General features: G+C 34.8%; 2 long non-coding RNA genes across 2 annotated transcripts in view; one reads left to right on the top strand and one right to left on the bottom strand.

Moving 5' to 3' along the window:
• Positions 1-13,742, bottom strand: part of LOC138693096 (uncharacterized) — a 642,128-nt gene extending 628,386 nt beyond the window's left edge. The window contains exon 1 of the long non-coding RNA XR_011330224.1: positions 13,517-13,742. This is a non-coding gene — a long non-coding RNA (uncharacterized lncRNA). The remainder of the gene's footprint in view (positions 1-13,516) is intronic.
• A 2,137-nt stretch (positions 13,743-15,879) lies between these two features.
• LOC138693460 (uncharacterized) lies at positions 15,880-21,927 on the top strand. Its single transcript, XR_011330323.1, has 4 exons — positions 15,880-17,650; positions 17,757-18,007; positions 18,270-18,818; positions 19,034-21,927. It is a non-coding gene; the product is annotated as an uncharacterized lncRNA (long non-coding RNA).
• The last annotated feature ends 5,638 nt before the right edge of the window (positions 21,928-27,565 follow it).

Here is a 27,565-nt window from a genome sequence, read left to right as displayed (position 1 = left end):
TTCGGTCGTGGGTTCGATCCCCGTTTGGCTGCTTTCCTGTTTTTTTTTTTTTCAGAGTATTTCCGCAACTGTAAGCCGAGTTATCAGCAGGGTTGCCAGCAGTGACGTCGCCAGAATCAGAGCAAGGGGGGTGCGGATGGGGTGCGAGATTTAAAAATGTGGTGCGAGTTGTAAAATTATGGTACATAAAAGATCCAAAATGTTCTCTCAAGCACTTGTGCGCATACTATACATCTGTTTATTAATAATCCTATGTATTATTATTATTATTATTATTATTATTATTATTATTATTATTCACATCCATAACGAACACCAAGGGATGTAGTTTTTTTCACATCCAAGAAATTGTTTTTTTTTTCTTCAAAATATCTTATGCCTAGTACTTTTTTTAATAAATTGCCCTTTTGGGGTGCGGAAAGGGGTGCTCCGATTTTTATGGGGTGCTTGCGCACCCTTTCGCACCCCCGTAGCGACGTCCCTGGTTGCCAGACGTCCTGGATTTCCCAGGATTGTTTTGGATTTTAATGGTGTGTCCTGGATTGAGTCATATTTGTCCCGAAATATTAAAAAAATTCGAAAAATAAATTTGTTTGTTTGTTTCTATGAAATTATTTTTAAAATTGCTTATTCATTTTTTCAAGACCTTGTCCAACCTGTGTTCAACGTCGTCATCAACGCCGCCTGGCGCCTCCTATCGGATTGTACTGAAATAAAAGCGATAACGCTGTAGTATCTACAATGCGTTCGTAGCTCGGCCGGGCCATTCCGCGGGGGCCTTGGACTGGGTGAAATTGGCGCGCCTGCCGCCAGAGTTACACGTAAACGACCAGCAAGTCATGGGTACAGAACACTAACTACTCTACTAGCATTGGGCTTACCTGCATCACAACAGATGTGGAAAGTGATGACATTCAACTCCAACACATTCCCCTATATCTCCGAAAACAATTCTGGTTCACTCCCAAAAGTTCATGTTGACTGATTGCCTGTATTTCTCTCGTGATGTTGTCCTTCAATTCTTGCAAAGTATGCGGATTTGATGCGTACACTTTATTCTTTAACGTTCCCCCATAAATAAAAATCGCATGGAGATAGGTCAGGGGAGCGAGGTGGCCACAATCCTCGACTAATTATTCTGTCACCAAACACACTTAGGCCTAGGTATTCTGTACTCTTTTTGGAAGTTGGTTTATTATTTCATGCATTTTTTATGTATGAGCTATTCCATCTCAAATCGACCGAAATATAGAGAAAATTGACCTTACAATTTCTAAATACAATAAATCTTTTTTTGTACGTAGAGAACTGTGATACAAAGCTTTCTGCAAAGTTTGAGGCATCAGAACTTCGTAGTGTTTAAATTAAAATATTTAAATTTATCGTATTTTCATAAAATTAGCAACTTTAAACTGTTGTAGCTCCGAAACCCTGTCACCCAATGATCAAAATCATGGTTTATTTTGATGCTGAGAAATTAAAGTTTATATTGACATATAGGCCTAAACAGATTTTCTTACTTTTTATGGAAATAGAGAAATTTAGATTTTTCCTCATTAAGACGTCTTTGCCAAGGAAAAATATTTTAAAAATATATAGTTAGATTCCGCATTGAAAGTACAAATAAACACATACTTTTTACTGATGGTACGTTGATAAAGTATTGAAAATATCAAATAAAGAAAATAAATAGTACGCGCGTGAACTAACCAGCTGACTGTGAGGCGGGAGCTAGCCAAGGTAAGCAAGGCCAGGAGACATAAACATGTAATGTGTCGTCTAGCAGTCATGGCTGTGCTAGCTTTATCACAGGTTATCATAAACACAGGAGTAAAATGACGCCCAACGCTCGCTTATCTTCAGCTCTCGGCCATTGCGTGGGGTACTGCACCGTTCAAGTCTAGGCGTGTGAAAATAATTTATTTAATACCCTCGAAACTTATTGCCGAGCCACTAAGCAAACAATGCCGAATCCCTCTTAATAATTCAAGGTTTTTTTCTCAATATTTTTTACATTTTTACGAATAGGCAAAAAACCTAAAAGTAAGTAAAATCAGATTATCTGTCTCTCTGTGTACAATAAAAATAAGGATTACTTCTTAACATAACCTACCAAATATCAACTTCAAAATGAGCTCTCGTTCAATGGTTCCAGAGTTCTGAGCGCTGAAAGAGGCTTGTTTTTATAAAATACGCTAAATTTCTCGCTCAATAATACGAAAACCGTTTGACTTTCGATAGTATATTTTTGAAAATGCACTCTCCTCAGCACCTTGTGTAAATAGAGAAAAAATTAGAGTATAAAAAATGCGAGATTTTTTACTGATCGATTTCATATGGAATAGCCCGTATAGATAAGGCTGTTCAATGACTTTATTTTTGCAGACTTCATGGAAATTTCATAATCTAGGAAAAATGTAACAAAACTTAAAAGTTTAGGCCCTATAAAAATAGTTGATATACATAAGACGAATAAAATCAGTTTTATTGCAATTTAATTAACTCAAACGTGTAGTTACATTAAGGTACGCAGTATCATCACCTGTCCTGGATTCCTGATAAGACAATCTGCCTCACTCGCCAAACACCATTTTGCTATTACCAATTCAATCGACGCTAAGTAACTTACTATTGATACAGCGTCGTTAAATACGGATTTTATTTATCTTTCACGGTGCTTATTATGTCATTTGGTATACTGTATGTTTGTGTTTCGTCTTACACAAGACCTGACTGACAGCACTATCAGAGAGTTTCGCCACTTTTCAAAGTCTATAGTCTGAAACCACTTGAATATTATTATAAAACATTTCCGTAAACTTATCTCCAATTCTCGCACGTCAACAGTCAGTTAAATGTTGTCAAAGAATCAACAACCAACAAGCAAACACATTAAGATAGTTCACTTTCGCAGTCTTTGCACCCAAAGAGCCGTAACCCATAATTATTAATGATGCGTGAGTTGCGACTGTGAAAACAAAAAGTTTGTTGTGTGACTAATTCTCAGCCGCCTGTGTTAAAATATATATGTACAGCTTCTACCAAAAGTTTAAGGGCATCCTTTCAAAAGAGATGTTTCACTCTTGTCCTTATATTTATGTGAAATCCCCTGATGTTTATAAAGGGACCAAATGACTGTGAAAAATGAAGTTTTTTTTTTTTTTTTTTTACTGCAAACTCAATCTCTCTAGCTTTCAAATTGTGGATTATTTTTTTAGTAGGTTATATTACGACGCTTTATCAACATGTCAGGTTATTTAGCGTCTGAATGATATGAAGGTGATAATGCTGGTGAAATGAGTCCGGGGTCCAGCACCGAAAGTTACCCAGCATTTGCTCATATTGGATTGCGGGAAAACCCCGGAAAAAACCTCAACCAGAGGTTCCCGACCGGGAATCGAACCCGGGCCACCTGGTTTCGCGGCCAGACGCGCTAACCGTTACTCCACAGGTGTGGACACTGTGGATTATGTAACAATTTTTCTGTTTTGAAACCTTAATGAAAAATCGTATTTTGTGTAGGAAAAAATTAATTACTCCAGAATGGGTGTACTTACACTAACGAATCTTGGGATAGAGTTAGATATTATATCTAGGCATTCTTCCACATCCAAATAATCTGCCACTTCACGTCCACGCTATTGCATTTCGACCCATTTTCAGCTTTTCGATGAAGAAATTCAAGCTTCCCACACTTGTAGTAAATTCGACAGCTGATTACTAAAAATGGAGGGAATGAAAGTTACTAACTCCCAATGTTAAGATGTGACAGTCTCGGTCCCGAGTCAATTTAGAGCGAATTTCAAACTCAAGAGAATTTTAGAAAATGACAATTATTCCTAAAGGAAATAGGAGAGAATTTTGGATTATAATGCGTGAACGAGGCGTCAAAGTTTTTAAACAAAAAGTAATTATTGCACAAGAAGCATTTCATATATGTCTAACTGTATCCTAAAATTCACTGATCTAAATAAATCATTCTGGAGTATTTATTTTTGTTTCCTACAAAAAATGTAATTTTTTATTAAGTGTTCATAATAAAAAAATTGTTATGTGATCCACAATTTGGAAGATAGAGAGGCAATAAAAAAAATATATTTTTCACAGGCATTTGAAGGGTTCAGAACCATAATGGGCCAAGCGACATGTACTAAAACCGTAGAAAAGGGTCATAATGAAGTTATTACCATAATTCAATGGAAACATAGGCCTATAGCAAGTAATATAAAGTATACACATTAAAACTAAATTATATGTCAATCTTCATTAAACTATGGCATTCACTTAACTTTAACCCTTGCTGTCTCCGTTTTTAATAAATGGCGCTTGGCCCACTATGGCTCTGAACTCTTCATTTGATCCCTGTATAAACATCAGAAGGTTTCACGTAAGTACGGCATAAGGACAAGAGTGAAACATCACTTTTGCTACACACTCCTTTCTCAGTCACCGCAATTCTGGAAATTGTTGCTGGTCAATTTATTTTCAATGGTGTACTGAAGCCTCTGTAACTGATTACAAATAGGTGTTACCCTAGAACTAGATCATATATACCCAGATTGCTCGGCCTTATAGGCTTTGACGGTAACAACTTCTGTCAGGTTTACTATGCTGCCATCTAGTTGTTACATAAGGAGTCACGTCATAACTCCCATTTGAATTGCATTAACGACTGTACTGCCATCTCGTGTTCGATTACGGCGGATGGGTGGCGATCCTGGCGGTTGTTCTCTTCAAAGTGCTACTGATTTTAACGTAGGGATGATGTATCTGTTTTATATATATATGAGTCGACTTGGTTGGCGAGTTGGTAGCGCTGGCCTTCTGTGCCCAAGGTTGCGGTTCGATCCCGGGCCAGGTCGATGGCATTTAAGTGTCCTTAAATGGGACAGGCTCATGTCAGTAGACATGTAAAAGAACTCCTGCGGGACAAAATTCCGACACATCCGGCGACGCTGATATAACCTCTACAGTTGCGAGCGTCGTTAAATAAAACATAACATTATATATATATATATATATATATATATATATATATATATAATGTTATGTTTTATTTAATATATATAATATATATATATATATATATATATATATGATCTAGGGTGTTGCACAGAAAGCTCTTGTTCTGATGATGTCAATCAGTGTAAATTCATATTTTTAAATCGTATTGAAAATGTGATTATTCATTGTAAGAATTCATATACCAGAAATACAACTATAAAAAGATTTTTCGAAAGAAAAAAGTACATACAGTTACTGTAAATGTCTTCGAAGTAAACCTATTACATTGTACCGTTATAACATAACCTAAATAATATAAACAAGTGATAGAAAAGTTTTAATTAGGGATGATGAAATAAACAAGAAAACTTTTAATTAAGGATGATGAAATAAAAAATAAACATGAATAATCTTAAAAGGAACAATTATTGAAAGTACAATTTTCAAATTTTAATGTTTTAGTGGTCTGGCCGAGCTATGAACGCGCTGTAGGATACTAATACTGAATTATAGCTCGCGCAAGAATCGATTACCGAAAAGCAATGGTGGCGTTGCTGTCTGTTTTGACGTGTGTATGTAGGCACGCCGAGGGGGGAGAGGTGCGAGCCGATGGAAGTACTGTCTCTCCCAAGAAGATGAACAATTGAGGACATCGGTGTGGAAATAAAGAACGTAGCAAGGGAAAAATTCGAAGCTAATTAAACGCTCAACATATGTTTACGAATGAAATAATGATACCGTGCGATACAAGACACGTATTCACATGCAATGGAACAAACTAAAGTCGTAATGTAACTATCACAACGCAAGACTGATTCTATCGATGTCATTTCTCTTCCGACTGTACTCTTGAATGTCATTCAAGTTATCTCGTGACCTTTCCTGTCGCCCGCTCTTCCTTATCGCAGTGTTTGATTCGCATTCCTTCCGTCGGTAACCCGTACTTGCGAGACCTATATAGGGCCGTATTCATAGACATTCTTAGCGCAGGCTTCCGGTGAATGATCAGCGAACTAATGGTTTTCGTATTCATAAACCAGTGTTAGCGATATGATATTATATGAATCCTGTACAAGTAACCAGTCGAAAGCCAGGGCTAGTTTAGCACGCTCGTAGCGCGGGCTAGCGAAATGTATATGACTAGAACCCATACTGTTCTCCAACCAGGAGACCAACCGTGAAAGGAATGTGCTTACTATTGCGTCATCTATTGGAGCGAAGTAGATATATAATATTATCGTTATAACGTCTGTTTAAAAACCATGCGCTCTCCTGCATTTATTTCCTGTATGGAGAGATTAAAAGACCAGGAGATTAACAGTCATCTAATTTTGTAACTAGGGTAGTATAAACATGTGTGTATCAATGTTATTGTTTGTACTGTGACAGCGAGCCAATAGAGATATGAGTACCCACGTGTGTGACCTTGTGTACAGTACTGTCCATGAAAGTTGTAATTTAATCAGAAAATGATAATACTGTAGATACTGTAAGCCTATACAGTATAAGTCAAAATTAGACTGCCCGACTACTACGCAGTCGCTGTAAATACGCGGTTTACACACGGTTCCTTAAAGAGCGTCTTTTTCGCGATGCGCTCTGGTACTATTTTATTTATAAACTAGCCGTACCCGTGCGCTCCGCTGCACCCGTTAGAAATAAATATAAAGTAATTACATAATTAAAATAGGACATTTGATCCAGGGAGCATTCGTGTTTGATAGAAGGATAAATCGTTTAATATGTTACTTAATTTAAATTGCATCCAAATAATTAAAATGCGATCATTTTAGTCCAGAGACACTCATTTGGTGCAATGACAATTCCTTTAACCTGTTTCTTAATTTTTATTACATGCAACCATAGTTTAATGAAGATTGACATCATTTAGATTTAATGTGTATACTTTATTTTACTTGTTATAGGTTTCCATTGAATTATGGTAATAACTTAATTTTAACCCTTGTTTTCTACGTATTCAGTAAATGGCGCTTGGCCCACTATGGTTCTGAACCCTTCAAATAACTTAAATTATATTATATAATATTATATTATAATATATTATATTATATTATATTATATTATATTATATTATATTATACTAGCCGTACCCGTGCGCTCTGCTGCACCCGTTAGAAATAAATATAAAGTAATTACATAAATAAAATAGGACATTTGATCCAGGGAACATTCGTGTTTGATATGTTCCTTTAATATGTTACTTAATTTAAATTGCATCCAAATAATTAAAATGCGATCATTTTGGTCCAGAGACACTCATTTGGTGCAATGACAATTCCTTTAACATGTTTCTTAATTTTTATTACATGCAACCATAGTTTAATGAAGATTGGCATCATTTAGATTTAATGTGTATATCTTATTTTACTTGTTATAGGTTTCAATTGAATTATGGTAATGACTTAATTTTAACCCTTGTTTTCTACATATTCAGTAAATGGCGCTTGGCCCATTATGGTTCTCAACCCTTCAAATAACTTAAATTATATTATATATTACATATTATATTATATTATATTATATTATATTATATTATATTATATCAGAAGTTACTGTAATAATATTATAGCATTATGTCCATCTAGAGAAACTACACTTTCCAATGGTGAAATAATAATTAATTATACAAATCGGTTAATTTAGCTTCCGATATTACTTCATACAAACACAGAAACATTCTCTGTAGGCTATCTTTCATAACTTTCGATTGTTGTTGTCCAAGGCCCCTTATAGACGAAGTCATTTGTTTTTTAATTCATTACACGGCCTTAGATGGCAGTTATTTTAATTTCAAAATTCATTTATCTCATTAAATATCAGTCCTATCAAAATTTTTCAAGGAATAACACATCGCAAATTATTTCTAAAGAAACTTTTGTTATGTAACATTTTTCACAAAAATCAATAATAAGCGAGATATTTCGATTTATTTAATTCAGGCCCCTTTATAACCCCCCTTTTAAATAATGTATTCTGAATGCCATATAGCCTAAAATCTAAGTTATAACGAACTTAATTTATATTCAAATTTCCATCGAAATCCGTTCAGCCATTATCGCGTGAAAAGGTAACAAACATACAGACAGACAGACTTACAAACAAAAATTTCAAAAATGCAATTTTCGGTTTCAGGGTGGTTAATTATATATGTTACGACCAATTATTTTTGGAAAATCGAAAACTACCAGAAAAATTTCGGCTACAGATTTATTATTAGTATAGATTACACCTTCGGTCTCTACCTTAAAAATTGAATAAAATAGAACACCTGCTTAATCCTAGAATGAGTGTGCCTTTGTATAAGTCCGTACCTTTCCGAAAACAGAAAGACCAACTAGAACTGTATAAGCAACTGCGGCAGCTTATTTTCATGACGGATGACATCAGCTGTAGCCGCAACAAGTGCTGGCATAGAAACGACTTCATCACGTGGCCGCTTGCTGTATCAGCTCAGAGCGTGATCTTTGGCCCTGCAGCAGTGCTAAGTAGGCAGCCCAAGGATAAGATAAGACAAGGGATGGATGCGCAGTTGTCGAGCCAACGCGCTGAGTTTACAGAAACCCAGAAAACCAACTGGATGTGAGCTCAAAACCATGTTCCATAGCCCTGTGGTTAGTTGCATGAAATTTATCTCAACCAAGGCAGGGTATGATTAAAAGAATACTGACGTGCACTCAGGTACGGGAGGGGATGTGTCGAGCACGAAAAAATTATTAAAATATTAATATTCCCCGTACTGCTTACCAAAACTGAAATTACAATACAGAGGACAAATGTTGGTAAAGCTACACGTAACAATACAAGAACTGACCGAACGAGGTGGCTCAATAGCTGTGGTAAAACACGAGACTCGCATTGGAGAGGTCCCGGGATCGACCAATCTGATCGTCTCCATGGTCGCGTAACAGCCATTCCAGTTCAATTCAATTCAATTTATTTGGCCATTAGACATACAGTTTTAGGCTTCGTCAGAATACATTGAAAAAAAAAACATATAAATACATTAAAAAAACACTAATAACAGAAACAGTAAAATTTAAGTAATACAACGAAAACATGAAATAATTTGAAACTTTTAAATTGAAGAAAACTAACTAAATTGCAATTAAACTTATTTATTAAAATATAATTTCATACAAATTTGTGTTGAAAAACTCAGCAACAGAATAAAAAGGATTATTTAATAACCAATTGTAAAATCTAATTTTGAAGCTATTGATTGGTAATTTATAATATTGACTGGGGAGCTTATTATATAATTTCATCCCCATAATTAAAAAGTTTGTGTTGCTCTTGTGTAATCTGCAATATGGAATATTAATTTGTTCATTATTTCTAATTTCATGATCATGTATATTGGCCACTAATGAGTAATTGTCGATATTTTGTCGAGTGTAAAGTACTAGATCGTATATATACAAATTTATGATTCTTAAAATCTTTAATTGTCTGAAATGTGGCGACAATGTTCCAGATAGTTTGATTTACATAAAATACTAATGGCTTTCTTCTGTAAAATCAAGACGCTTCCAATTTTGGTTCCATTTTCCCCAGAAAATTAGGGCATATCGGATTATGGACTGAAAGAAAGAAAAGTAGGCACATCTTAAATAATTTTGAGAAACGCAAGTCAATTTCTTTAGCAAATATAAAACTCTCGATAGCTTTGTGCATATGTAGGCCTATTCGATGTGCTTATCCCATGTTAAACTGGAGTCTATAAAAAGTCCCAGAAATTTTGTGTAGTTGAGTCTGTTGTCCTTATGTATTAGATAACGCATATTACATTTTTATTATTTTCAGACTTTATATTTTGGAAATGAAATTACTTTGTCAATTTTTATTATTATAATCAATTTAGAACATCAGTATAATTTTACAGAAAAAAAGTTTGTTGAATAAAATTTATTTTTAAATCCAGACGTTTGAGATGGGCAGGGCATGTAGCACGTCTGAGCGAATCCAGAAATGCATATAGAGCGTTAGTTGGGAGACCGGAGGGAAAAATACAGTACCTTTGGGGAGGCCGAGACGTAGATGAGAGGATAATATTAAAATGGATTTGAGGGAGGTGGGATATGATGATAGAGACTAGATTAATCTTACTCAGGATAGGGACCGATAGCGGGCTTATGTGAGGGCGGCAATGAACCTACGGGTTCCTTAAAAGCCATTTGTAAGTATTATTGCAGGAAATAAAGAAAAGGTTCCGTCACGGATGTTACAAGATTTGTCAACTCACTTCATATCTTAATAACAAAAAATGTAGAACACAGATCTCTACCTCAAGCAAAAAGAGGTTCATTCTTATAGAGTCCGTGTGAAATCTATGCAAATCTCATGGCATCCAATTAGTTCACAAAAACATAATCCGTAAATATTTTATAGTTGTTTCTTCTATGTCTGATGATAGACACATTTTGTCACGGATGTTACAGATGAATTAAAAATAACTGAGCTATTTCTAAGTCAAAATATTCACTTGAACTGTAAGATTGCTAATATTAACCCAAACTACTTAAAATAAATGGCAGAAAGAATATAGTACAGAGTAAAAGTTTCTTGATCCTGAAGCTCTGGAATTAACAGTGCAGACTCTCAAAATGTGCCTTCAACAACGTCTCCTTGAAAAACGTACCTTAACAGCTGATCTCTCTATGAGTAAGTGCTGCAAACTTTAGAGAACAAAAAGTACCTACTGCCTAGCCAAGATCATTTACATTCAATGCCCATGAAACTTATAAAATGTTTTCCTTTTGAAAATAACACATTAGAATATTTAAATTTAGAGCCTTATTTATGTCTTGCACTAATAAAAAACAAATATTTCTGAAAAAGGCTTTTTCATTGGAATTTCCAGTTTGCCTGGAATGGCTGGTGACTATCGTTACAATAGAAATTGGGTAATTCGATATCCATTCATTCATAGTTTTCTGCCCAAGGTCAGGTCTTTCAATGCAAACCCAGCATTCTCCAACATTTCCTATTTTCTGCCTTCCTCTTTGTCTCCGCATATGATCCATACGTCTTAATGTCGTCTATCATCTGATATCTTCTTCTGCCCCGAACTCTTCTCCCGTTCACCATTCCTACCAGTGCATCCTTGAGCAGATATTTCCTTCTCAGCCAGTGAACCAACCAATTCCTTTTCCTCTTTCTGATCAGTTTCAGCATCGTTCTTTCTTCACCCACTCTTTTAAACACAGTTTCATTTCTTATTCTGTCGTCCACACCTGTGGAGTAATGGTCAGAGCGTCTGGCCGCGAAACCAGGTAGCCCGGGTTCGATTCCCGGGGCAAGTTACCTGGTTGAGGTTTTTTCCGGGGTTTTCCCTCAACCCAATACGAGCAAATGCTGGGTAACTTTCGGTGCTGGACCCCGGACTCATTTCACCAGCATTATCACCTTCATCTCATTCAGACGCTAAATAACCTAAGCTGTTGATAAAGCGTCGTAAAATAACCTACTGAAATAAAAAAAAATATTATTCTGTTTGTCCATTTTACGCGCTTCATTCTTCTCCATAACATTTCAAATGCTTCTGTTCGCTTCTCTTCACTTCGTCATGATGTCCATGTTTCTGCCCCATACAATGCCACGCTCCATATTATTATTATTATTATTATTATTATTATTATTATTATTATTATTATTATTGGTAAATATATATAAGTACTGGTTTTTTATGAAATACATATTTTAAAAGCTTCTGATATTATTCCTAATGTGATAACACTTAGAAACAATTAGGTTGTAGTTTAGATTTATTATATTTACGTACTTACGGATATCGGCCGATTGGAAGTGGTGGTCAGCCATTTTGTGTTCGATGTTAATAACAGGATAGAAACCGTTTGTCTCTGGCGCATGCGCTGACCTTTCATGCAGTGACGGCGTGATCTTTACGTGAATTTATTTTCGCGTGTACATTCCAGACCAAATCAAGCTGTTCCCTTCGTGATCTGGTTACGCTTCTTACATATACGAAGGTTAGGTTCGGTTAGTTTAGGTTTTTATTAACCAAGTCCGCGCAAGATTCTGTCGCTAGTCGCACGTGTACAAATCGATGTTCGATGATGTTACATTAATTCGATATTCTATTGTTTTGATTTTGTCTCTGTCACTTTGAGATTAGATATGGTGATGGAAGGCGGATGTCAGATATTTAGCAGAGTTGATGTTCAAGAGAGCGTATCCAGGTCATCGTGAACGCATGCATTATTTTTTCATAGAAGTGGGAGAAATGTAACCACGTCTTCATTAATGAGAGATAAGTGATTGTAGTTTCGTATTTCCTGAAGTGTTTCGTCGTTGACATAGGTTAGGTTAGGTTAGGTTAGGTTAGGTTAGGTTAGGTTAGGTTAGGTTAGGTTAGGCTAGGCTATATTAACTTAAGAATGTTAAGTTAATCGTTATTATAAATTGAAATGTAACTTTGAAGTTGTCTATATTTAAAGTATTTTGTTTTCGTTAATTTTTGTGTTTTGAATTTACTTGCGAAAGTTGGAATTTTTTTGGATTTTTTTTAATTTACTTAAAATTGTAATCTTTTCCAATTATTTTTTCTTAGCGTTTTCATTTTTGGGGCAAAAATCAGGGGTTTGTGGAATGTATTTTTCTCGAAAGGACAGCACCAGTACTTATAGATATTATTATTATTATTATTATTATTATTATTATTATTATTATTATCCAAGAAGACTTGGATGAAGGGCGTACTAGCAGCTATGGACGGTAGCGGATTAGAGCCAGACCAGTGGATGAACAGAGAGGAGTGGCGTTTGGTTTCCAGAAGACGGCGACGACTGTTATGACACCGGATGATGATGATGATGATGATGATGATGATGATGATGATGATGAAGAATTATTATTATTATTATTATTATTATTATTATTATTATTTCAGCGAATTGAAAACCGTTATACAATTGTTTGGGGCTACTTTTGAATGTTCCATCAAGGTACACCGTTCCTAATATCAATAAAAATTATTCCAAATTACTTCTCATAGTAAAATTGATAATATTTAAATCGGCATCATTGTATCTTCATCTCTATTCGTATTAATGTTCAGTCATTTAATACAGAATGTATCTGATCGATGTTTGTAGGCAGTCGTGGTAACAATTTTGGTGAAACTAGCGTTGAGCGACTTCTGCCGATTTTGGAATAGACACCGATGCACTTGAACTGCCAACATAGAAAACAAAAAATCATACTCAATCGCTTTCACCTTCATGTTGACGGGATAATAAAAGCCTAAACTGAAACTGAAACTGAAAGTGCGTCGATATCTATTCCAAAATCGGCGGAAGTCGCTCAACGCTCGTTTAATCACAATTTTAAACGAGCGTGATACATAGATTTTCAAATTAAAGTTACCTACATCATTGCTAATGGGTCACTTTTCCTAGTTTCTTATTACTTCACTCGGATTTTGTAAATGTTATCAACTGGCAACTGCCTTAGGTTTCATTGGATTACTTACCGTTGCCTATTAAATGTATCCCCCTGTTTCTTCTTGTGGTCGTGGCTTGTCGGCTGCAATGTTAATTATCCTTTTTCTTAGGCTTTAAAAACGACTACATGGAGACTTACATCACTTCCATCTTTTTCACCACTCGCGAGAGACTTGTGGAAGCGGAAATGTAGCCAGCGATGACCATAAAATGTTTTCCACGTTGACTAGGTATACATGTAGAACACATTCCGACTCCTTTGACGAAGCGATACAATTGTTAGCTACTCGTAGTTCACATTTTACCGTCCTCTGACATTATGTTCTGCTTGTCGAATACAGCAAACGTTCATGTACTCTGAATACAGAGGTCGCTAAGTCATCATACAACGTGTGTTCTCTAGGTCACATATATTCTTCTTCTTCTTTCTTGGCCTCGGGTTCAATTCACTGATCCCATGTACCCATCTAAATTCTCTAATATAAAACAATATTCTGTAGACTAAGTGAATAAATAATACCGAAGCATCCATCCACGGGTGACTATAACTATTTTTAAAATGAATAATGGATGATAAGAGATGATAATGAACACGTCTGCACTTCACAAGGCCAGACCGATGAATTGTCACATATGTTCATGAGCTCTAAATACAGAGGTGGCTGTGTGTTCTCTGACTGACATACAAAGTGTGTCCTATTAATTGTGTACATTGCAAGTTCTTGTACTCTGAATGAAAGATGACTGTCATACACATGTTCTGTTAGTAGTATATATCTGTGGTGTTCGGGTAAAGGGGTATAAGTCATTTTTTTGTCCAGGTGGAATTTTGTTCCCCAGATGAACACGCAAGTTAAATTATACAAGTGGGTGTGCAAAAATCAAAGAATACAAGCAGTTGATGTGTTTTATTTGTGTAGAAAATTATTTGTAATAAGGGTTCCAAGTTTAATTTTCATTTATCTCCGAACTCATTTTTATGACTTATCTCCCTTTACCCAAACACCACAGATATGTTCTTACATTATAAATATAGAATTCGGAAATTTTTTAGTTAATAATTAATTATTTATTTATTTAAATTTAAATATATACAGAATAAAGAAGAATATAATTACAAAACAAACAAGAGAAATAGAAATAAAATAATACAAGCAATATAAAAAGAAGATACAGTAGTATTAACAAAATTTGAGAACGGATGAGCAGCGATCGTGCTCGGTCGCAGTTCAGATATAATATTAAAATAAAAAAAATAATAATAATAATAATAATAATAATAATAATAAATAAGTAAAATAAAATAGGAACTAAAATATAATTACAGCGGCAATGGAATTATATAATATAATATTAACACTAGAGAAGAATAATATCGCACGTGAAAAATAGGACTAATATATATTTCAAAATTATAGAATACAAATATAATATAGGTTGATTAATTCATACACATAGGCTATAAATTTATTTAATCAAATTGAAGATATTAACACGTTTCTAATTTTCTTGTTATATGTTAGTGGGTTACATGTTAGAAGTTCTGGATGTAATTTAGTTAAAGCATTGTACAACCGAGGGCCAAAATTTATGCTATGCTTTAGACCAGCAGATGTGAGACATTTAGGTTCTACTAATGTTGAATTAATATTTCGTCTTGTGTCATAATTGTGTGTCTGTTATAAAGCAACTTTTTAGTTTATTAATTGTTATAAGTTTATAGTTAACTGATATAATTATTATGAATTTTTGTAAATCTGTAAATTATTGTACTGATACGATAATGCATTTTCATGAAAATGTTTCTTTTGTTAAGCAATTTCATTTTTTAGCTTTTTGATTTTGCTAATTTTGATCATTGTACGGATACGATTACAAATTTTCTTGAAAATTTTCGCTTACTAAGATAATTTGGCTTCTTTATTTTACTAAGTTTTATGTTTCTGCTGGTATAATTCTGCAGTGCTTGTGAAAAGTGACGTTTTATAATTGCACCGCTATAATTTTTGCCCACCTCTTATCCTGTTCAAGAGCCACTCGTGTGGCTCAGTCGGTTAAGGCGCTTGCCCACCGGTCTGCAGTTGCGCTCGGACGCGGGTTCGATCCCCGCTTGGGCTGATTACCTGGTTGGGTTTTTTCAGAGTTTTTTCTTTTTACGTCACTATTCCGGAGTCAACTCATACGATCCTCTGGCACCACACGCATCTGTTGTGTAGTCGCATAAGCGTTCATGCACTTCAAATACAGAGGTAACTGTATCAGTAATTAATTACTATTTGCGAATAATATATCTCAGTCCGGAAGAAGTTAGCTTGCGACCTTAAAATTTGTGGGCACAGAGCTAGGTCATTTACACTTCAGTTCAGGTATATAGGGAAGACCAGGTAACTTGATACCCTAAGGGTGAAACCTAACCATTTTTCCCCCATTACTACAAATGCTAGTGGATTATGGTGATTTTCTAGTTTGAAGGTTGAATTTTCTTTTGCCAACATCGTTTCGAATTTCGATACTGACAAATACTATAAATGGTAGTGATTTTGTACCCGGTATGTTGGCAGCTGAGGCAAATATCGACAATATTTGCCGGTACTGGAGTTCCATGAAATTAAAATTGTACTAGATTTCTCAGCCGGTTACTGGAAGATAGTGAAATTCGAACTTATTAATAATTAATTAATATTAGTATTAATATTAATACATAATAGTTATTTTATGTGTTGCGTTGTGGTTATAATTCAAGAATAGTCAGATAAGTACGAATGAATATAATATACTTGGGCGTGATAATGCACGTGGGTAATGGATAGAAATATTATTTCAAATTTTAATGAATTTCTTTCGTGTTTAGATTTTTATTACTATGTCAAAAAAATGAAATAGTGTTGCAGTGACTCCTCCAAGGAAGAAAATGTGTGGCATTCAGAGTACGCTTCAGAAATCTGTAGTTCACGTGTATAATGAGTTGAAGAAAGAAGATAATGAAGAAGGAATTATGCTAACGGAGACAGCAATTACAACCAGAATAGGACATTTATTAGGAGTAAGTATTCTTAAGCATACATTTCAAAGTGGTATTCAGTTTTAGGAGTTTGCACTAATAATTTCATGATTGTGGTCAAACAAAACAAATTTTTAGGTTAGGCCTACATGTTTATCAAGTCAGTGATTTTCATATTGCCAAACTAAATACATTTAAGATACTGTAATACTGCAGTAGGTGATAGCTTAAATACATTTACAAATTAGACGAACAAGTAATCAAACAGCACGAAAGTAAATTTCCAGTTTTCTCTTTTGGTATTAAATTAACCGTTCAGATCACAATTTACATGCCACATCGGCCGAAGAAAATACAAGTCATATTGTAATTATTAACTTGATATTGCAGCAAATATTACATGAATGTTGACCTGTTATGGTGCTTAAAAATAATTCAGTTTTATATAATAACTATATAACATACTCTATAAAGCATAGGAACGTTGACTCTGGCTGAATAATTTATTCATGACTGGTCTAAGTAATATTAAATATGGTGTTTCTTCAGAAAAGATACCCCACCCAAAGTACTTGTTAAGATATAACACTCGAGAGGACGAGGACGCACTACTGGGAAACTAACCATTTCTCTTCGTCCTGGACCTCTCGCATGTTATATTGGTAATTAGTAACAAGTTTGAGGGAGGGACTACAACAATGCATTAGAATATACAGGTAAGTGTCAAAGGATTTTTGTGCTGAAAGTATTTGTGGCTGTGCACTAAAACCACGTGTTCATCACTATGTAAATATCACAGAAATCAATTAAACAAAATAAAATTATGCCTTCTTTGGTGTAGCTTTTCTGGAGAATTACCTAAATATTAGTCTACTTAAACCTATCGTAGACCCAACCTAACATGTTGATCATTTTCTATTCATATAGCTGTAAATGTTGGTATTATGCATGAATTTTATGATATAACAATTTTTAGAAGTATTATGTTATTGTTTGTTATTACAGCTTGGCTTAACTACAGCCACGAAAGTGATAAATTCACACAAGGGGACCCCACTCGTGACACCAGGAAAACATAGACTACGTAAACATCCAGTGACTGATGCTGATGATTTTACGAAAGATGCAATTGCGAGATTTATTTATGACAAGTTACATAAAGGTAGGGAAGTTACAGGAATTATTGTGTTGATTTATGCAATGTAATTCTGATATTAGTCATAGGCCTATGTATAAAAATATGGCATAATTTTCATTTACTGTTACAGGGGAAGTACTAACAGCAGCAAAAGTTCTGGAACATATGAATGATGATTATGAAACATATTTATTTAGAGTATCCTTATCATCGGTGAAAAAAATTTTGAAAGAGATGAAATTTCTATGGAGCAAAGGGGATCCTTATACACATGTATGAGAAAGTGATGTTATTCGTTTTTAAGAGAATATATAAGAAATGTGGAGCGTGAGAACCCTAAACCCGTAGTATTCTTGGATGAGACTTGGATTTTTATAAATGGTAAATTTCAATGTATTGTGAGACATTGAGTGATTGAATTTTTTACTAACAAATAGATTAACACTTATGTGGAATATGAAATTGCAATTAATATAGGCTACTAGTAATGAATTCAGGTGGGAACAACATGTTTTGCAATTAATAGTTTCATATTATAACTAGAGGTTAGTTATAAAATTCTTGAACGGTTTTCCTGTCTTTAAAATTTTTGTGTCTCTTAGAGTGTCAATGTGAATTGCTTTTCTCTCTCTGTTTTTTTAAGTATGATCACCCACTTATTCATGAAATAAACCAGGTGAAGTTTCCAGTGACATGAATGGTGTTATTCATAGACCAACAAATGAGGGTGGAAGATTAGATGCCGAAATGAAAGGTGGATTTATACTCGGTAAGTTATATTGATTTATATTTTACATAAATTTGGCAAGAGTAATTTTTTTAATCAGGGTACAAAAATATAAAAATTGGTGACTAAATAAAAACGTGGGAAAGCCTTTCACCAAAGAGGATCTCATGTCATGTTATGTTATGTTTTATTTTCTTTATTTAAATGCTGTGAATTCATGTGACGTAATTATATGCCCAGATATAATTTTTATTGTAGGTGCTGATTTAATTTTTTCATGCAATTGAAAGAAAAGTCAGGACTACCATAGTGCTATGAATAGCCCTGTAGTTGAGAAGTGGGTGCAAACACAGTTGTTGACCTGAGAACATTAGGGCAATGCGTTATTGTCATGGATAGTGCTGCATATCATAGCAGACTTGTGAAAAATCAGCCAACAACAAAATGGAGGAAAGAACAGCTACGGTACTGGTGATTGCAACTGAATATAATAGATTTGTTGTACTAAATGATAAGAGTTGATGGTGTGAAATCACCTTTTGATATTACATTGCAATATTAATTTCCATACTTTACAGTCATTATTATTATTATTATTATTATTATTATTATTATTATTATCTTTACTACTACTACTACTACTACTACTACTACTTATAGATGCTACTTTTTTCTTTCAGGTGAAATTGAATCTACATAAGAATCCTAAAATAACAGAGCCTTGCCAATTACTGTTCTGAAGCGGCCTTGTCTTATGTGTTGTGTCTATATACAATTAATTCTTTCAGTTTTTTTTCCCCTTTAATGTAATGAATTTGTTGGTTGATTGATACCAAGTGTTCAGCAGTTGATGTCATTTGCTATCTTGCACTCCAATATTTAACCAGATGATTGAAAGCTGTGTAAAGTTAAACAGTCAAGACAATGATCCATATCTTCATTGAGATTTCAGAAATGGCATGGGGAGATTCTGAAATATCAGTTCTTTGTAAATATTTGAGACAATCATGGCCTGTGATAATATGAGTACTGCCACTGTAGATTTTCATAGAAGTTCAGTTATTAAATTAGGTGTATTATTTTTACTATGTATTGTACTATATTTTTGTTTCGCTTAATTGATGAATTATATATGCTGTAAATTGAATAGTAGACTGTAGGTCTATAGCTTAACTGATGAATTGTATGTGCTGTAAATTAAATAGTAGGCTGTATACCACAAGTGATGAATTGTTGTAATGTGAAGTAATTTGCATGATATTTATTATCAGTTTCTGTATATTTCAACTGATTGAATTGTTTATACTTTTAAATTGAATTAACTTGCTTGCTATGTATTATATTTTATAGCTTAACTGATGAATAATTGTTTAGGTTTGTCAATTTAATAATCTGAGTGCCATGTACTTCATATTTTTAGTGGAGCCACCAATGTAGCTTAGTCGGTAGACTCGTTGGCCTGCAAATTCAGAGCTGCACTCGAGGGTAGTTTGGATCCCCCATTTGGTCTGATTAGTTGGTTTCTTCTGAGGATTTTCCTCCATCGTGGAGCAGACGCCGGATGGCCTATTGCAATTTTTTCATTTGCTTTAGAATCATTCCGATTTTTGTTACCACATTGTCATGTTCTGATCTTGTTATTCTTTTAACAGTGTGGTAAGATGCAGGTATAGATAACCTTACAGTAATTTTGCTACCTTTCAGCTACCTCATTACCTCCCACTCCATAAAGTTCATGGATCCACGGAAGTACCAGTCGTCGATGTAATTCGACCATTTTGCTTAAAATATTAAAACACTGTAAAATATTGAGATTTCATGCTGTTACGTCCATTACTGCAGCAAGAACATCTGATTTTGAATCTGATAGTATGACAGCCTTCTCAGATTTATGAAGTCGATACTGGAGATTTTGTAAGCTTAAAAGTGTATCTAAATTTTCACTATCAAAATTAGTCAGTGTTTGAAGTTAGTTAGTGGCGTTTAAAAAGGGCGCGTTAGCTACTATGGCTATTTGCGCCCTTATCTAAAATCTTTCACTAAACACAAACACAATACAATAACCAGAATGCTTAAAAAGCTAAAAAGCGTTGTCACGGTTAAAATGGGGCAAACAAGTGTTTGAATATAATTCCCTGTAAAAGGGAATATACTGGTATTGTACTACAACACCACTACATCTATGGCTTGGTAAACAGGATCCATCTATAAAAAATACTGTATGTAGTCACTCACTGACCAGATCATTTATCGTTTCTAATGATTTTTAAAATGTCTGGAGAAGTATCACATTTCTTAACATCATCTGTTAAAGTTAACTTATATACTATTCATTTTCAAATAACTTGGGATTGTGTTTTATTAGTAAAGTTTCCCTTAATTGAGCAAGTTTGAGTTCTCCAAGTAGAGTCAAAAAGTCTGTTGGGATTTTGGTTCAGTTTATTAATATTTGTGGACTGTGATTTTTTGTTCTAGACAACCATATTATCTGCAAATGATGAGATTATCATAAGATCTATTTCTTTAGTTAGACCATCGACATTAATATTGGAAAATGTATTCCTGAAAACAACAATGTGGGAAGTCCAGATGAATCTGTCTCTATTTACATATTTGTGACAATGAATCAAATAATCAAGTCACTGACCCAGTGTAACACTTTATCATGGACACCCTAAGTTTGCAATTTCTTAAGTGATTTATATCTACAGAGCCATATGATCCTTGAAAATAAATTAAAATTGTTAAGTTGTTTTGTTTTCTGTTTAAAATATCTTTAATATCTTGACTAAAATTTAAAATCTGTCCATTTGTTGAATGCAATTCTCTAAAGTCAACCCAATAAAATGAAAGTTAGTTACTAGATTCCAGGAACCAATTCAATCTATGAAATCATCTCTTCCATAATTTTGGCTATCATACTAGTAAGTGGTATCTGTCAATAACTCGAAAAGATATTAGTTGAATAATTGCTTTTCAAAATTGATGTTATGATAGATTTTCTCCAGACAGATATTGTATTTTAGATGAGATTACAAGATAAAAGTAGTGAGTTTGCTTGTTTGCCAACATGTTTAAGAAAATCAGCATGTGTATTGTCTGGACTTGGAGATGTTTTGGGTCTTATGTTATTAAATTAATAGTAATATTCAGTTCTTGATTAAATATTGTTATATAAAGTAGATAGTAGATTTAATATTTCTTTCAGTTTTTCCTTAATAGTCTGACGTACACAGATAAAACTAACAACCACACCACCAACTAATCTAATAGAAATTAAAATATAATTAAATGTAGAAAAAGTAATTCAAATTATAAATACACGTAATAAACCATAACCCCCTAATTTCAACAATATACTATTTTATTCCCTTTTACAGCTTGTAGATAATTATTAATTATAGTTATTACTTATTAGCATAATATTTATTGAACTTATTGGCTATTTCACTTCGTTTGAAAGATGTTATTGTGTACAAAAAGCATTTTTTGATGATCGTTTCATGCTGTATGTTGTGTATAAATCTATGATTTCTGGCCATCTGTTCTGTGTAATCCATCTTTTGTATAGAATTAATAAAATATTCTTTTGGTAGTAATTATTTTATTAATTGAGTATTTAATTTTCACCAGCTCACATTTCTTGAATCATTTGCTTTTTCTTATTTAAATTTAGGACACAAGAGCCAAAAAGAGACTTCACAGTTATGTATCATACATTTTTTCAATGACAGACGTGGAGTTGCAGAAATAATAAGTGTAAGTGTAGCGTTATTAAGCAATTTACAAACAAATGAAATCTTTAAAAAGATATCTAGAAGTGAAATTACTTATGGCTTTTAAGGACCAAAATTATTTTTGTAAGTTGATTTATTATTATTTCAGTTTTAGCCTAGTTGTATTATCCATTTCCTTACTAATTTCAAAAGATAATCAGAAGTTCATTCGAATTCCAACCAAAAGTCAATTGGTTATTAATTTATCTACCTTTAGGAAGTACAGTATATGTACGCTGGAATCTTTGAAGTGAAGTGACAATAATTTAATTGGTCTTGGAACAGATTTGATTCTTGAATATTATATACTATACTTTGTTGTATATTTACGTCTAGTAACCTATTAATGCTAATACTAATAATAATGTAAAGGAATAAAAGAATAGAACATAGCAATACATTTCTCATTATTATTGAAACTATTTAGAATAACCTTCCAACATTAAGGTAAAGTACGGTGAGTAAAGAAGTCATTCAGTACATAGGATCGTGATTTTACTACATGTGGTGATATCTGGTAACAGTTGGCAACACTGACAAGGCGGAAATATTTGCTGTTTGGGAACTGAACTTACGTGATCCTCACTATAGATAGGGCCAAGTTAGAATACAGTCAGTGCCCCTAATGGATAGCTTTGTTTTTAGATGTGTCATTCAGACAGACCTTTGGAATAACAATTATTGTGTGTATGGAAATTCACCCGTGCATAACGAGGGGAAGTAGTGACCGGTTAATCCTTTAAGAATGAGGGACCCTTTTCTACCTGTGTAGCCATGTGGCGGGTCGGAGAACACTCAATTTAAACGAAAAAATAATAATAATATTTCAGCATTTAAAGACATGCTTCAATACGAACATACAACTTATTAATGAAGTCAAAATATCTCTCTATTTTGGGATTATAGAGAATTCAGTTAATAAAAACGGATTTTGGACCTTATTGATAGCACTTAGCTGTGCATGAACTATTCGGACTCTATTATGCCATCCTTCTGATAAAATCAAAACAGGAACTGGTAAGTTAAGTAGTGCATACTTACTTACTTACTTTTTTTTTAGTAGGTTATTTTACGACGCTTTATCAACAGCTTAGGTTATTTAGCGTCTGAATGAGATGAAGGTGATAATGCCGGTGAAATGAGTCCAGGGTCCAGCACCGAAAGTTACCAAGCATTTGCTCATATTGGGTTGAGGGAAAACCCCGGAAAAAACCTCAACCAGGTAACTTGCCCCGACCGGGAATCGAACCCGGGCCACCTGGTTTCGCGGCCAGACGCGCTGACCTTTACTCCACAGGTGTGGACACTTACTTACTTACTTACTTACTTACTTACTTACTTACTTACTTACTGGCTTTTAAGGAACCCGGAGGTTCATTGCCGCCCTCACATAAGCCCGCCATTGGCCCCTATCCTGAGCAAGATTAATCCATTCTCTATCATCATATCCCACCGCCCTCAAATCCATTTTAATATTATCTTCCCATCTACGTCTTGGCCTCGCCAAAGATCTTTTTTCCTCCGGCCTCCCAACTAACATTCTATATGCATTTCTGGAATCGCCCATACGTGCTACATACCCTGCCCATCTCAAACATCTGGATTTAATAATCCTAATTATGTCAGGTGAAGAATACAATGCGTGCAGTTCTGGGTTGTGTAACTTTCTCCATTCTCCTGTAACTTCATCCCTGTTAGTCCCAAATGTTTTCCTAAGCACCTTGTTCTCAAACACCCTTAACCTATGTTCCTCTCTCAAAGTGAGAATTGAATTTTTCCACCCCTTCAAAAGATAAATTTCCAATTTTTATATTTCCATTTCGTACAATATTCTCGTCACGAGACATAATCATATACTTAGTCTTTTCTGGATTTACTTCAAAACCTATTGGTATGCTATAGTTTATAAATACAGCTTGCCACTAAATTCTAGATTTTCTATAAAACTCTCAATATTAAGACGCTAGACGCTAAAATATGTAAAAAAAAAAAAAAAAATGTCGGCGAGGTTAACCGCGGATAAGGGAGTATTACTGGTACTTAGAAAGCATGTGTCATCTTTGTAACACCTATCTTTTAATTAGGCCTATAGAGAAACTGTGAGTTATAGATAAGAGCAGTGATAATACAAATCTAATCTTTCAGGTAAAGCTTCCTGTAAAGCAGATTTGAATAATTTCAAGGGAAAAATTATTCCGGGGCCGGGTATCGATCCCGGGACCTCTGGTTGAACGTACCAGCGCTCTGCCAACTGAGCTACCCGGGATCGATACCCGGCCCCGGAACAATTTTTCCCTTGAAATTATTCAAATCTGCTTTACAGGAAGCTTTTCCTGAAAGATTAGATTTGTATAATATACAGTATATGTTCCTGTGTACGTTAACAGAAAACCACAATTTCAAGTCACACAGAGTTTGTGTGCACTCGATGTGGGTCTCTGGCGTTTCGTCAGCCCACGCGAGTTGTGTGGATATAAAGGGAAAGGTTGAGACGGTGTCGGGTGGAGTTCCCGGGTAGCTCAGTTGGCAGAGCGCTGGTACGTTCAACCAGAGGTCCCGGGATCGATACCCGCCCCGGAACAATTTTTCCCTTGAAATTATACAAGAGCGAAGATGTCCAGAAAATCTCCCCATGCGCTGTTTCTGCTTACCACAAATTCCATTCTTACTATTCGGAGTTTGAAGCTGGTTCTTCTATCATGGACAGCAGAAGAACTAGCCGTTCGTATATATCTGAGAAAATTAAGAAGTGCTGCGTTTTTCTATTCATATTGAAGACAAAAACTCAGTCGAAATAACGGAATCCAGGAACATGTATAACATTTCCTTTATAATTTCAAAATCTACCATACGGACATTTTTGCTTATCTAGACAAAACAATAAACCGGTCATATTTCTATGAAAAGCTGAAAAATGTGATCATCTTTCCTGTACAACGTTAGGCGACGTGAAGTAATAAGGTACACTGCTCAAAAAGTGCTAATCGTTGGTCAGAGCGTGGGACTTCGAGCAGCAACGTATGTTAGTGGAACCTGTTTGGTCAGTTGATATCCAGGCAGGTCTTAAAAAGCGAAAGAAAATAAACTATAAGAAAATGCCCTAAATATGAAATATTATTTTCCATGTTTATACCAGTAATTCTTTGGTTAGTGAATCTCGGGTGTCATTTTACATAGGATGTGTTACATCAGGTATATTCTCGGATAGTATCAAATTTAAGGTCTAGCAACGTTTCTAGTTACTTTCATTCTTCTAAAAGGACTCGAATACTTATTTTTTGTGAACATTCAAGAAGTTGTTACATCATTTTTATCAAAAACTTTTAAAGTATCATCATTTCTCCCTTCTGCTAGCATGTTTAAATATCGTAAACGAATCATCACTATACAAAGACAGATTTTTACCAAGTATCTCAACGGACTTCTAATGAAAACCCGTTAAATTTCTGAACAAAGTAAATTTCAATCTACTTTATTGAATAGAATATCTTACGTTAGAGATTGGTTGATTTACAACTGGTCAGTGGCAAGGAATTCTAAGAGCGATACATATCTTAGTTGTCGACCTGGTTGGCGAGTTGGTATAGCGCTGGCCTTCTATGCCCAAGGTTGCGGGTTTGATCCCGGGCCAGGTCGATGGCATTTAAGTGTGCTTAAATGCGATAGGCTCATGTCAGTAGATTTACTGGCATGTAAAAGAACTCCTGCGGGACAAAATTCCGGCACATCCGGCGACGCTGATATAACCTCTGCAGTTGCGAGCGTCGTTAAATAAAACATAACATTTATACTACTTATTTTGAAAACCGGGCTTCTGTATGACAGTCTTATAAGTTATAATTGCGAAGGAGTTTGCGAAACTTACCGACAACTGAAGGGTTCAGAATAGCATTATGAAACACAATTTACAAGTATTTGTAAAATTTTACTTATTATTTGTAAATTGTTAATTTGTAATTTGTAAGGATTGTGAAACGGGACCCTGGTGTGGATGTCTATGGAGACTTTCTAAGTAATCTTGAACATTGATCTTCCCATATTTATCGTAATGTGTCTTAATAAATAAATCTATAAGTCGGTTCTAACTCGTTTCATTTGGTCCCGCGTCGTATCGGCTCGGCAAGGATCCGAATCTGGACTCCAGTGTAAGAAGGCTACGCGTAAATCTAGTTTCTGCTCTGAAACTAACGTTCTCTCGATACAGCAATAGAAGCTGCAGTGGACTATGGACAACTGTATGTACAACGATAAGATATCTGAAGTGTCTTGGGCTGATAAGTACTGGGGAGACTGTTCTCTCTATGTATAGCATATACTGACGTATTAGTTAGTGAATTCAGTAGAAATTGTTCAGCAAGTACAGAGCATTGTTAACGTTCAGATTGTTTGGGAGTGAACACAAATACAGCAAAAAAACAAACAAAATAAAACAAGGTTAAAAAGGTGAAAGAAGAAAATATAAAAAGGGAAGCAAGAAAAAAAATAATAAAAAGGAAAGAAATAAGCGAAGGATAAAAATAACGAAGAAAGAGGAATAAAGCAAAAAACTGAGCTACGAAAAAGTAGCAGTAGCAGTAGTATTAATAGCAGTACTAGCAGTACTAGCAACATTATTAGTGTGTTTATAAATCAGGCCCCATAGTAAATCTTACCAGCAGACTGTCTGCCACACACAGTACAATGCGTAGTAGGTTTATAGTAGATTTACGGACACCTCCGAAATCTTCCATCGTTTTCAGTATGCCTGCTACCAGAGGAAAAATAGCGCACCGCAACTAGTAACTGATGCAGAAATTCAACAGAATGTTTTCAAAAATAGAAAAGAAATCATTTATCTTTTCAAATAATCTTTAAATTCAAACCTTAAAACACATATTTTTGCACTTTCTCGCTTTTTTTCTGTTGCATGTTGTATCCGAGTTTCAATTTTTCGGAACAAGGTTACGACTGCAAATCTAGTCTTTCAGGTAAAGCTCCCTGTAAAGCAGATTTGAATAATTTCAAGGGAAAAATTGTTCCGGGGTCGGGTATCGATCCCGGGACCTCTGGTTGAACGTACCAGCGCTCTACCAACTGAGCTACCCGGGAACTCCACCCGACACCGTCTCAACTTTTCCCGTCTCAGTTGGTAGAGCGCTGGTACGTTCAACCAGAGGTCCCGGGATCGATACCCGGCCCCGGAACAATTTTTCCCTTGAAATTATTCAAATCTGCTTTACAGGGAGCTTTACCTGGAAGACTAGATTTGCATAATATATACGTCACTGTGTACGTTAACAGAAAACCACAATTCCAAGTCACACAGAGATTGTGTGCACTCGATATGGGTCTCTGGTGTTTCGTCAGCCCACGCGAGTTGTGTGGATATAAAGGGAAAAGTTGAGACGGTGTCGGGTGGAGATCCCGGGTAGCTCAGTTGGTAGAGCGCTGGTACGT

The sequence above is a fragment of the Periplaneta americana genome, chromosome 17, assembly GCF_040183065.1.
Source record: "Periplaneta americana isolate PAMFEO1 chromosome 17, P.americana_PAMFEO1_priV1, whole genome shotgun sequence".
Classification (NCBI taxonomy): domain Eukaryota; kingdom Metazoa; phylum Arthropoda; class Insecta; order Blattodea; family Blattidae; genus Periplaneta; species Periplaneta americana.
Note: the sequence above shows the minus strand (reverse complement) of the source record. Positions and strands in the feature narration are given on the sequence as shown.